Raw genomic sequence first — 11,156 nt, 5'->3', positions numbered from 1 at the left:
GGAACTAGAGAGACTTAACATCACTATTTCTTGGTCATGATGTTCATTTTATCCTTCTTTGTTTTCTCCATGCTTTGCATCATTGCTTTTCTTTGAATCCCTTCAACTATTTACTTTATTCACTTTCTTTTTGCATTTTTCTTTTGTTCTTTCTTTCTTTTTCTTTGTCTTTCCTTTTCTTCATTTCTTCTCTTTTTTGTGCCTTGATACCACTTTCAAACTCCTCGTCTCTCTCCCCCAAACTTATGTTTTTGTCGATCATTTCTCAATGAGTGTTATGGAAAGCTCGGGTGCCAAGAGAGGGTCACTATAAAATGGGTAAAGGCTTGTAACATGGTTATCAAATAAGAAAGGTCTTAGGTTCAAATGGGTTGACTAGGGATAACAACATTGGCGGGACATGAAAAATTTCAAGCAAGCCAAGGAGAGCCTACAATCACTTCTCAAGCTAAGCAAAACTTAGAATTTCATCTAAAAACACATTCGGGGCAAGTTCTAGACCATTCGCACGGGTACTTGGACTTGCAACAAAAATCTCACTTCTCAAGCAACTGGATTGTTAAAGAGAATAGAGTCGAGGTCCAACAACGACCATATTTAAGATTGAAAATTACTAATGGTTGAACTAAATCACTCGATGATTGCTTAAGTTATCACAAGGGTCAAAAGGTCACTAACTAGAACTATTTCTTGCAAAGAACTTGTTTTTAACCATAAAGCCGTAGTTAAATGTGTTGGTACCAAGTGAAGCATACTTGACCCTTTTATTCATTACTACTGTTTTTAACTAAATATCGAAAAGAGACTCAATCCCTTAAGAAGGTTGTCATGCCATCCATCGTTGGGAAGAGCCACCTGGTTCACACACAATCCACCCTTGGAAAGAACCGTGACATTAAGAAAACCAAAGGCTTGTTGATCACTTAAACATAAAAAGAAGCTATCAAGTCAAAAAGAAGCTAACAATGTAAATAAGAAACTATTAAGCTAAACATTGACTTCTATGAACAAACTAAAGAAGCTATGAAATAAACTACTAAAAGTATAACTGAATATACAAAATAAGAAAGTGGAGGTGAATATTTACATCAATAGAGAGAAAGAAGAATATGTACATAAATAAAAAGAAGAAAAGAGAATGTTATCAAGTTATTACAGGCACACCGTCATCAAATCAAAATAAAATCCACCCCCAAATAAGAATAAGCATTGTCCCCAATTCTTAGCAAAATAAAACTCAAGGAAGGGAAAGAGTAGAGAAAACTCCCTATGTTACCTCAGTGTCCATAGCATCATCACCACCCCCGGGCTCCTCCAACTGTATCTCATCGTCCTCTGCTCGGGGAGTAGTGGGGTTGGTGAACATCTGTAATACCGCCTCAGTAGTGTGGGCAGAGAGGTCCGGCTCCTCAGACTGGCCAGCTGATGCCTCTGGTACTGATGGTGCTGTGAGCACGTGATTTTTGTTTTCGCGACAATCACTCCAAAAAGAAACGAAAATAATAGCAATTGATCTTGCTATACATTTTTTTGATTTTTACGTGGTGCGTTGTTAATTATTTATGATTTTTGCCCATTTTATTTTTATTAAAACAAATACAAAAAAATGTCGTGTGTAGTTGAACCGTAATTGGTTTTAAAAGGAAAATCGTAAAAAATATGCGTCTTTTATTCTATTTTTTGTTGTCATTAAGTGATTTTATTTTAATTAAATGTCAATGTGAGTGATAATTGTTGTTTTGAGTATTAATTAATATTGGTATGCGTTTATTAGGAATTTTATTTTTTAAGTTGTAAGAAGGAAAACATTGGATTTGGGCCATAATTTCAAATGAAATCAGGCCCAAACTCATACAAATGACCCAGTCCAACCAGGCTTTCTGCGGGATGCCCCAAACGACGCCGTATGGGCGTCATCCTTTTGAGCCGTTGATTGATTCAGGGGAACGGCCCGGATCAGACCAATCCTTTACCCAAACGACGCCGTATACGGCCGTCTAATCTCAGCCGTTCAAGCCGGGCTGAGCTAACAGCCCTCGTTCCATCTCCTTTACCCATTATCAGACCCGACCCAATGAAACCCAGCCTAATCCACCCCAGTATGAAAGCAAATGACATCGTTTCACTTAAACCTCCAGATCCAGGCCGTTGATCTCGATTGATCTAACGGCTGAAATCAGGCCATCCACCCCATATATAAGCTTTCTACCCGTACCCCACCCCCTATCCAAGTACCCCTCCTTCGTCCTCATCCCTTCCAACAGACCCAACCCCGGAACCCTAGAGCCACCCCCCTTTCCCCTCACCAAAAACCCGGCGGCATAGACGCCGGTGACCCCCACCTTAACACCCTAGGACCACCTTGACACCCTGAACATAGATCTGCAAACCATTAATCTCGAGCCTTCCCCCATCGTCTCGAATCTTCATTTGAAGATTCGAGCAGAACCTCGACTTACACCGATGTACCCCAGCTTCACACCAGACAGTCCCCGAACCTCCCTCGTGACCAAACCATGCCGTGTTTGGTCCGAATCTAACCATGGAAACCCAAATCCCAAATCTACCATCTATGAACCCCAGAAACCCCAAGCCTGGTCTGTGTCCGTTTGAGCTAAAGTGATTAAGGTCTAATGGACCTTAATCGAAGTGTTCTCAGCTGAGAACACTTCGATTAAAGTCCGTTCAACCCTAAGAAGGGTCTGTTCAAACACGAGCTGATTTTTCTGATTTTTTTCTTTCAAAGATTTTAAGGTAAGTTTGTTTTCTTTTCTTTATTTCAGTTCGTGTGTTTGTTAAAGGTCTATTCGTATGGCCAAACATCTTGTTTAATTTGTGTTTTTAATTTTACCAACTGTTTTTGCACACCTTGCCTGGACCTCTGTATTTGGTCAAATGTTTCCTCATTCACCGATAATGTGTGTGTATGTAACTGCATATTCGACTGAATTGGAATTGTTTGAGTAATCAATCCCCAAGTTAATCTCTATTTTGACAGTGCAATCTGAACCCTTGGTGCAATACTGTTTGATTCCAATCCTTGGCTTTGATTGTATATGTTGTAATTAATATAGTCGATTCGATACGAGTCGTCAAATAGTTCAGCTGTTTGGATGATAACAATTTGATCTGTTTCACTACTGAAGTCCTACTTAAATCAAATTAGGAATTGAGTATAACTACTAATAGTTGTTGTATTTGAATCAGAAATTTAAGGGTCTGGTCTGTAACTGTAGTCTGAATTGGGGAGCATGTGCACTTGTGCACAGCATGTGCATTTAGGGCCTTTTAGGATTAAAATAGCTTGTCAACAGGTGCTGTCAGAACACACCCCTGCTGCCCATATCCTGTTTTAATTTAGAAACAATAAGCCCCATTCAAAGATATATCTGTCAGGGAATATCATGGGAGGGTCTTATTTTAAGTAGCTGAGTGGAAACAAAACAGACCACATGGGAGGGGTTTTTGATGGCTGAACAGGCTGTGAATAGCTGGAGTTTAGGATATAAAAAGGAAGAGGACTTCCATTAAAAAGGGGACTGGATTTTTGAGCAACTCAGACAGATTTCGAGACTGGAAATTGGCACTGGATTTTGAAAAGAAAAGAGATAGTGAGAGGGATATCACAGAGAGGCATATACAGACACATAAACAAGAGAGAAAAACATAAAAAAATCAGAAACTGTTTCTTCCTACTGTTGTTTGGGTTTCATTTGTTCAACCTGTTCAATCAATCCCGATTTCTTCCAAGTCTCGACTAAGTCTATTGTTTGGGTAGCATTGTTTGTTCTCCTGGACTTGGTTTTGTCTTGAAGCATTGTGTCTACTGCACTGGGTGTTGCTGTTTGTGTTGTTACTACTTATTCTATCGGCTATAGTCGCACTTTGTTCTGGGATTTGTCCTGTTGTTGTCTGCTGTTACTGCTGCTGCATTTGTTGCCATTGTTACTCTGCTGACTTCCCTTCTTCTTCAACTGTAAACACTTCCAGGTACACAACTTCTGAAACCGTGTGTTGTTGAAAGCTTGAAGTTTTGAAGCAGAAATAAAGAAACGAATGTTGTTTACTTCATGATGCTTATGTTCAAAATATAGCCATAGTTTAAATGATAAGTTGGCCTGCATTTGTTTAACTTCAAACTGCAATTGCTCTGTATGAATTAATATACATTCTGATTTGAGATGAACTATTAGATATCATTTGTTTGTTAGATCAGACGTGTTTTAATGCATATAACCATTGGGTTTTGTTTTAGTTATGACATTATAACATAGAATCATGGCAAGCATCTGTATGTGTTTGGTCTAGACCTCTGAACTGTCAAATCTGTTGTATTTGATTCCGTTTGACTTCAGGATGAATGTACCCCAAACAAATTCTCATGTGGTTACGTTAACAGTTCGGCCATGTACGCCAACTCCCTTGTTAGATTACTTGTTCCGATATAGGCTCGATATGGGTTTCGATATGGATTCACTATTTCGAAATAATGAGACGACTTTTGAGGAAAACTAATAGGCATTTTTGAGTTTATTAGAAGTAGTTTTCCTAATAAAACAGCCGATTCCATTAATCAAAGCCCAAATAAGCTAGTTTTAAAATTCAAATTTGAAGGTCGTTTAATGTAAGTTTAGTATATGTTATTAGTTTGTTTGCCATCTCCCTTAGCCAATTAACAAGCGTATTCACTCGTTGAAGACAAGTCATGAGGTAACTCTCATAAACAACCAATCACGTAATAAAACAAAAATTCGGATTCGGCAAACATATTAAAGATTTAGTATGTAGTTGTTTAAACAAGTAAATTTGGTATCCTCTTCCCTTTATTTTTTAGAGACAAACGTAATAGAATAATATAGTCACTATAGGTTTATACTTTAAATAAAATTGAGACGAACCTCGACAAACAAAAATAAACAAGCTGCGGGGCCCTCTAAATGTATATACTAAAATACTTAGAATTCGGGACAGGCCGTTTAGCGAATTTTACGGCCTTCCCAAAATAACGGTACGTTAGGTGCTCTAGGTGCGACTTAATTAAATTACATTCTTAAATTCGGGTGCACATTGATGTGGCCCAAATCCAAATCTCAACGGAGTCTAAATGTGTCGACGACCACGAGTGCATTGATTGTGACGTGGTTCGAGATGCATTTTCACGACGTTGCAATCCTATAAAAAATAAAAATGATAATAATAAAAGCGGTTTAAACTTAATAAAAGCACATAAGTCACAACATGTATTTAAATCAGATATTTAGCCATTATAACAATTTAAGCGACCGTGCTAGAACCACGGGATTCGAGGGTGCCTAACACCTTCCCTCGGATCAACAGAATTCCTTACTTAGAATTTCTGGTTCGCAGACTTCATTTGGAAAAGTCGAAAAATTTCCTCGATTTTGGGATTCAAGATAAACCGGTGACTTGGGACACCAAAAGCCAAACCTTTCCCAAGTGGCGACTCTGAATTAAATAAATAATCCCATTTCGAATATTGTCACTTAAATTGGAAAAACTCCCTCGCGCATTTTAACCCTTCGGGGCGGGCGCGCAAAAGGAGGTGTGACAGCTCTGGCGACTCTGCTGGGGAGAAAACCCAGAATCTCTGGTTCAGGGTTCAATAATTCGAGCTTAGAATAATTGTTATATTTGGCTTTATTATCTGATATTTATTACATGTTTTGACACAACATGCTGAATGTTGTCTTTTACCGCTTTGATATTATCTGGACTGTATATAAACTATGCCGAAACCTTCTCTCTTCACCTCCGGGGAGAAGCTCGCTGGTCGAGGCTCCATATTCTGTTAGTGTCAATACCTGAAATAAGAAAGAGGACAGATAAGTTACGAAGCCGGACGGCCTTTTGGTTCCCGGTAAGTTGCCCCTCCTTGACTCAAGTTGTCCGCTCGGGTACACAGTCTAGAACATCTACCCAGGTTATAAACCTAGTATAACGAAACCTCATGCCGGATCCCTAGTAGGAACGCTTATCTGCATCATGTTGCATTTGACATAGGGGACTCAACACAGGGGTTGGGTCCGTCTAGGGCAGGCAACCTGGAATGAAAAGACCATCCTGCTGCATCCCGTTTTGTTTTGCGCATCTATTTGTTTCGGATCTGCATGTTGACCAGTTTCCAAAGAAGTTTAAAAAAAAAACAAAAAAAAAAAGAATAGCAGCGTAGGGAGATAATTACTTATTTTTGGAAAAAATAAAATCAATGTTCAAGTAATGTTGAAACCTCGCCGAAATTTCTTTTAAAAAAAAAAGAAAAATGAAAATAAAGTTTGTCTTTTAGTTTTGATTTATTCCTTTTAACCACTTTCAAAATCCAAAATGAATATAAAAAATAAAATTAAAAACAAAGAAAAAAAATTCAATTTTTTTTTGGTTTCATTCGTAGTATCTCTTTAAAAGATTTTCGAAGTTTCAAAAAAAAAAAAAATGAAAAAAGAAGTTTAAATGTATAAAGATCTCCTTAGTCTCTTGTTCAAAAATATATAAAATAAAATAAAGATCTGAATAAAAAATAGTTATTCCTCTTTTTCTTTTAAAGATTTTATTTGTTTCCCTTATTTCGGCCCGAACTACGCCGGTTTGATTCTCACCAGATGTGAGTTACGTAGGCAACTCTCATCGGGTCCAACCCCACCTTTTGCTAAAATAGCCAAAAATTAATAAATAAATAAAAACGTGTCAAATTTTAAATTTTGCCATAAATAATTTGTGTGGTGTCCAACCTTCCCTTTTGCTAAAAATAGCCAAAAATATATGTCTAATTTTAAATTTGTCCTAAATAAGTCAGGTGATGTTGTTTTGTCATAAATAGCCGAATGTTCCCGAAAGGGACGCCGGAAGGCTGACTTTGCATAAACAACCACCTTTGGGTCATTTTTTTAAGATTTGGTCCAGTTGACCCACACAGCCTTAAAATCTTCGTCACCGAGGCATTGAAAGGCCGTGTTGGCAATATTGAGTTTTCTAATTTGAAAAAAAAACGATAAAAAGAGTCATAAATAAGTCGGGTGATGTTGTTTTGTCATAAATAGCTGAATGTTCCCGAAAGGGACGCCAGAAGGCTGACTTTGCATAAACAGCCACCTTTGGGTCATTTTTTTTTGTTTTGGTCCAGTTGATCCACACAGCCTTAAAATCTTTATCCCCGAAGTGCTGAAAGGCCGTGTTCGAAAATCGGATCTCTCTTTTCTAAGAATAAGTCAAATCATTTTTTGAGTCCAATCATTTTTTGCTTAAATCACCTAAATAAATGTGCAGGATGAGCACGATACAAAACGAACCTTTTTCAATGATGACCAAGATCCCTTTTGAGTTGCGATTATGGTGGAACGACTTAGGCAAGGAGGGGCAAGGCAAAGTGAGGAAATATCTGAAAAATTTCCCGGATTTACTAGACATTCAGCCTCGGGGCGATATTATCAGATCATTGGTCACTTACTGGGATTCGGCGCACAATGTATTTCATTTCTCAGACTTCGAGCTCACCCCGACTTTGGAAGAAATAGCGGGATACATTGGGGGTGATGAAGCTCCGTTAAGGTTCAAATACTTGATTGCACCTAGGGCCGTCACGGTACACCAGTTTCTGGATTTTCTGAAAATACCCCGAACATTTCACCATCCAGATCTTGCCAAAGGTTTCGCAGTCTCCACCTCATGTATGCTAGATACGGTTACCAGGGCGGGTTCAATAAGCCGGATTTCAAACTATGTAGTAAAGACAACCGACAAAAGTGGGACGAACACAGGCTGTTAGCTTTTATGACGGCCTTCTTGGGTCTTATAGTGTTCCCAAGGAAGGACGAAAACATCGATCTAAAAATAACTGGGGTCGTCAGTACTTTGCTTACCCAAGATAAAAGTACTCTGACGCCTATGATTATGGCTGACATTTTCTGGGCTCTCACTGCTTGTCGAGCCGGGGTGACTTTTTCGAAGGATGTAACCTACTGTTGCAAATATGGATGACCGATCATTTATGCCACCGCTCACCGCTCTTGGGTTACGGTGCGCACGAAAAAACTTGTATTGGAGAATTCTACACTAGAATCAAAGGTTTCAATCTACCTGAGGGCATCACATCATGGACCGCATTTTTTCGAACTCTCACTACTAGCCAAATCCAGTGGACGCTCGGATGGTCGCCTGTTGAGGAAATCATATACATGCCGGCAACCAGGCCCCACTTTCTGTTTATGGGACTTAAAAGCATCCAACCCTACGCACCATATCGGGTTTTGAGGCAACTTGGGAGATATCAAGTGGTGCCGAAAGATGAAGATATGAGTACCCAAGTGATTGAAATCAGTCCAGATGGTTGTTTTCCCGAAGAAGAAGTTCGCCAAATCTGGAGTGAGTGCCAACATCTGACAGCAAGCACTTGTGTGATGGATATAGCAAAAGGGGAAGTTGCCCCAGGGTACCACGCTTGGTTCAGAGGCGACCTGTCTTGCGAAAGACCAGCTAAGAGACCGCATCTCAAAGATTTTGTAGAATCGTCCCAAGGGCAATGGAACTAGTTAGCAAAAGAAAAGGGGTATCGGGCAGAGATCGGTGATTTGAAGCTACAAATTGATAGTCTGAAATTCAATAACAGCATACAAATTGCAGCAGATCGAAGCGAAAAGAATAAATTGATCCAAGAGAATGAAGAACTTAAAGCCCAAATCCAAAAATTGAGATTGTCTCTTGATGAACAGCCCATAAGTCGATCAGACCAGCAGTTGATTAAGGGTTTAAAAAGAGAAGTCACGGAATGGCGAGATGGTTTAGAAGAATCTGAAAAGGTCATGGCAAGGCTCAAGGCACAGTGGGGGACAAGAGTAGAGAAGCATCGCCGGTACTTGAACCAACTGAAACGCGACCACGAGAAAACTGTTGTCAAAATGAAGAGAGAGATGGCCATACTTGAGATCAAAACAGTTAATCAGGCCAAGGATTTCCAAATTGAGAGCAGATACTGGTGCGACTTGTTAGCCCAGATGAAGTTAGAAGTACGACAACTGAAGAATCAACATATACAGGATACTCAGGTATTCAAAATGTGTAGCGATCAGATAAAATGCCTACTCATAGAGAAGAAGCAAACCAGAGATAGGATCAAGGCCATTGCCCATGCCATCACCAGACGATGTCTACGATGTGAGAACATGACCAGTGTTACCGTCCTCTCGGCAGTGATGGGTTATGTCAAGCAGACCATGCATGAGCTGGATCAGCTTGAGAGGGATCTCACACCTAGGACCGCGGCGAGGCCGAATGATGCCCCGCGGGCACCAATTTTCAAAACCATAATGTACTCATAAGTCAAGTCTGTATCTTAGCATCTTCTGCCTGTTTTTCCCATCAGGATAATTTTTAGTCTATTTTTAGTCTAGGTTTATTTTCAAAGTTTGCTCTTTCTTTTGCAAAATGTAGTTTGTAATAGATCGTTTCAACAATAAAAAGGTTGCTTCTTTTACGCTCATTTGTGTTTTTGAACTACGTAATGATCTGATTCACGTGGCATCGTGATACGTAGGCAATACTCATCGGATCCGGTCACGGTTTAACCAAAGAGAAAAATTGAAAAAAGGAAAATAATAAAAAGCCTAAAAAGAATGCCGGAATGACGCATGATTTCGTCGCAAACATATAGGAATCCACTTAACTGTATAGGTGCATCATTCCCAACGTGAGATTGCCTATCTATTATTTGTTTCGAATTAACCGCTCATTTGTCGTTGAGTTCCTCAAGGTTTTTGGAAAAGACGGTTGGTTTGGTGAAAGTCTGGCCTCACACTCATACTTCACGAGGTCAAAGAGGAGTGTTCAACTACCTATTGTTAAGTCCGAAAGCAGTGCTCACACTTACTTCACAAGGTCAAAAGGAAGTGTAGAAATGTCTTCAGAGATTCCGTTGCCAACAATCCCTGTTTCCGAGGAAAGCTCTATCTCGTCCATCCTCACGCCCGAATCCGCAACTGCGGAAGAAAATAGAATCTTGCGGCTTCGCATGCTGGAAATGCTTGATGACTGGAATAATGGAAAAGAGCCACCAAGCATCGTCCCTGGATTCCCTGAGTTATTCTCCAGGACAAGCGGGACTTCTAATGTCCCCATAAGTTATCCTGCTACTCCATTCGGATACCTAGCCATTTCAGCCTTCTCTGCTGGATCACCCTCTGAGTCTCATCCTCGAGTGTCAACGATGGATGTAAAAACCAATATCTTTACTGCACCACCTTGCCCGATCACGACACAACCTGCTGCATACAAGCCGACTTTTGACTCGTCCTCGTTTACATTCCAAGCCCCATCTTTCTCAATGGAACCAACTAGGTTCGCCACCAGCACTAATCCTCCGCAGCCTTAGTGTGAGCTTGCACCTGGGCAGGATCAGAACCCCAGAATTGCGGAACAAAATGAGATGGCCAAAAGAATGAGAAGCCTTGAACAAAGTTTGAAGAACATGCAAGGTTTGAGCGGACAGAAAAGCGTCTCTTACGCCGACCTATGCATGTTTCCTCACGTGCACCTACCAGTGGGCTTCAAGACCCTAAAGTTTGAGAAGTACGACGGGCACGGTGACCCCATTGCTCACCTCAAGAAATATTGCAACCAATTAAGGGGAACCGGCGGAAAAGAGGAATTGCTAATGGCATATTTCGGGGAAAGTCTGGTAGGAATAACCTCGGAATGGTACATGGACCAGGACATGTCCCGATGGCATGTTTAGGATGATCTCGCTAGAGATTTTGTGAGACAATTCCAGTATAACATCGACATCGCACCAGACCGAAATTCTCTGTCGAACATGAAGAAGAAACCTTCAGAAAGCTTCAGAGAGTATGCTATTAAGTGGCGCGAGCAGGCGTCGAGGGTGAAGCCTCTTATGGATGAAGTGGAAATGGTCACTACCTTTCTCCAGGCTCAAGAGTCTGACTATTTCCAAAACATGATGTCAGCCATGGGAAAGCCGTTCGCAGAAGCGATTAAGATTGGAGAAATGGTGGAGAATGGTCTGAAAACGGGTAGGATTTTGAGTCAAGCAGCCATAAGGGCGACTTCCCAAGCCGTCCAAAGCGGGTCCGGAGGAATGGCAAGAGGGAAGAAAAAGGAAGAAACGGCCATGGCAGCCTCAGGAACAAGGG

Source organism: Nicotiana tabacum, chromosome 16, assembly GCF_000715075.1.
Source record: "Nicotiana tabacum cultivar K326 chromosome 16, ASM71507v2, whole genome shotgun sequence".
In the NCBI taxonomy this organism is placed as follows: Eukaryota; Viridiplantae; Streptophyta; class Magnoliopsida; order Solanales; family Solanaceae; genus Nicotiana; species Nicotiana tabacum.
The sequence above is the reverse complement of the archived record's forward strand: the minus strand, read 5'-3'. Positions refer to the sequence as shown.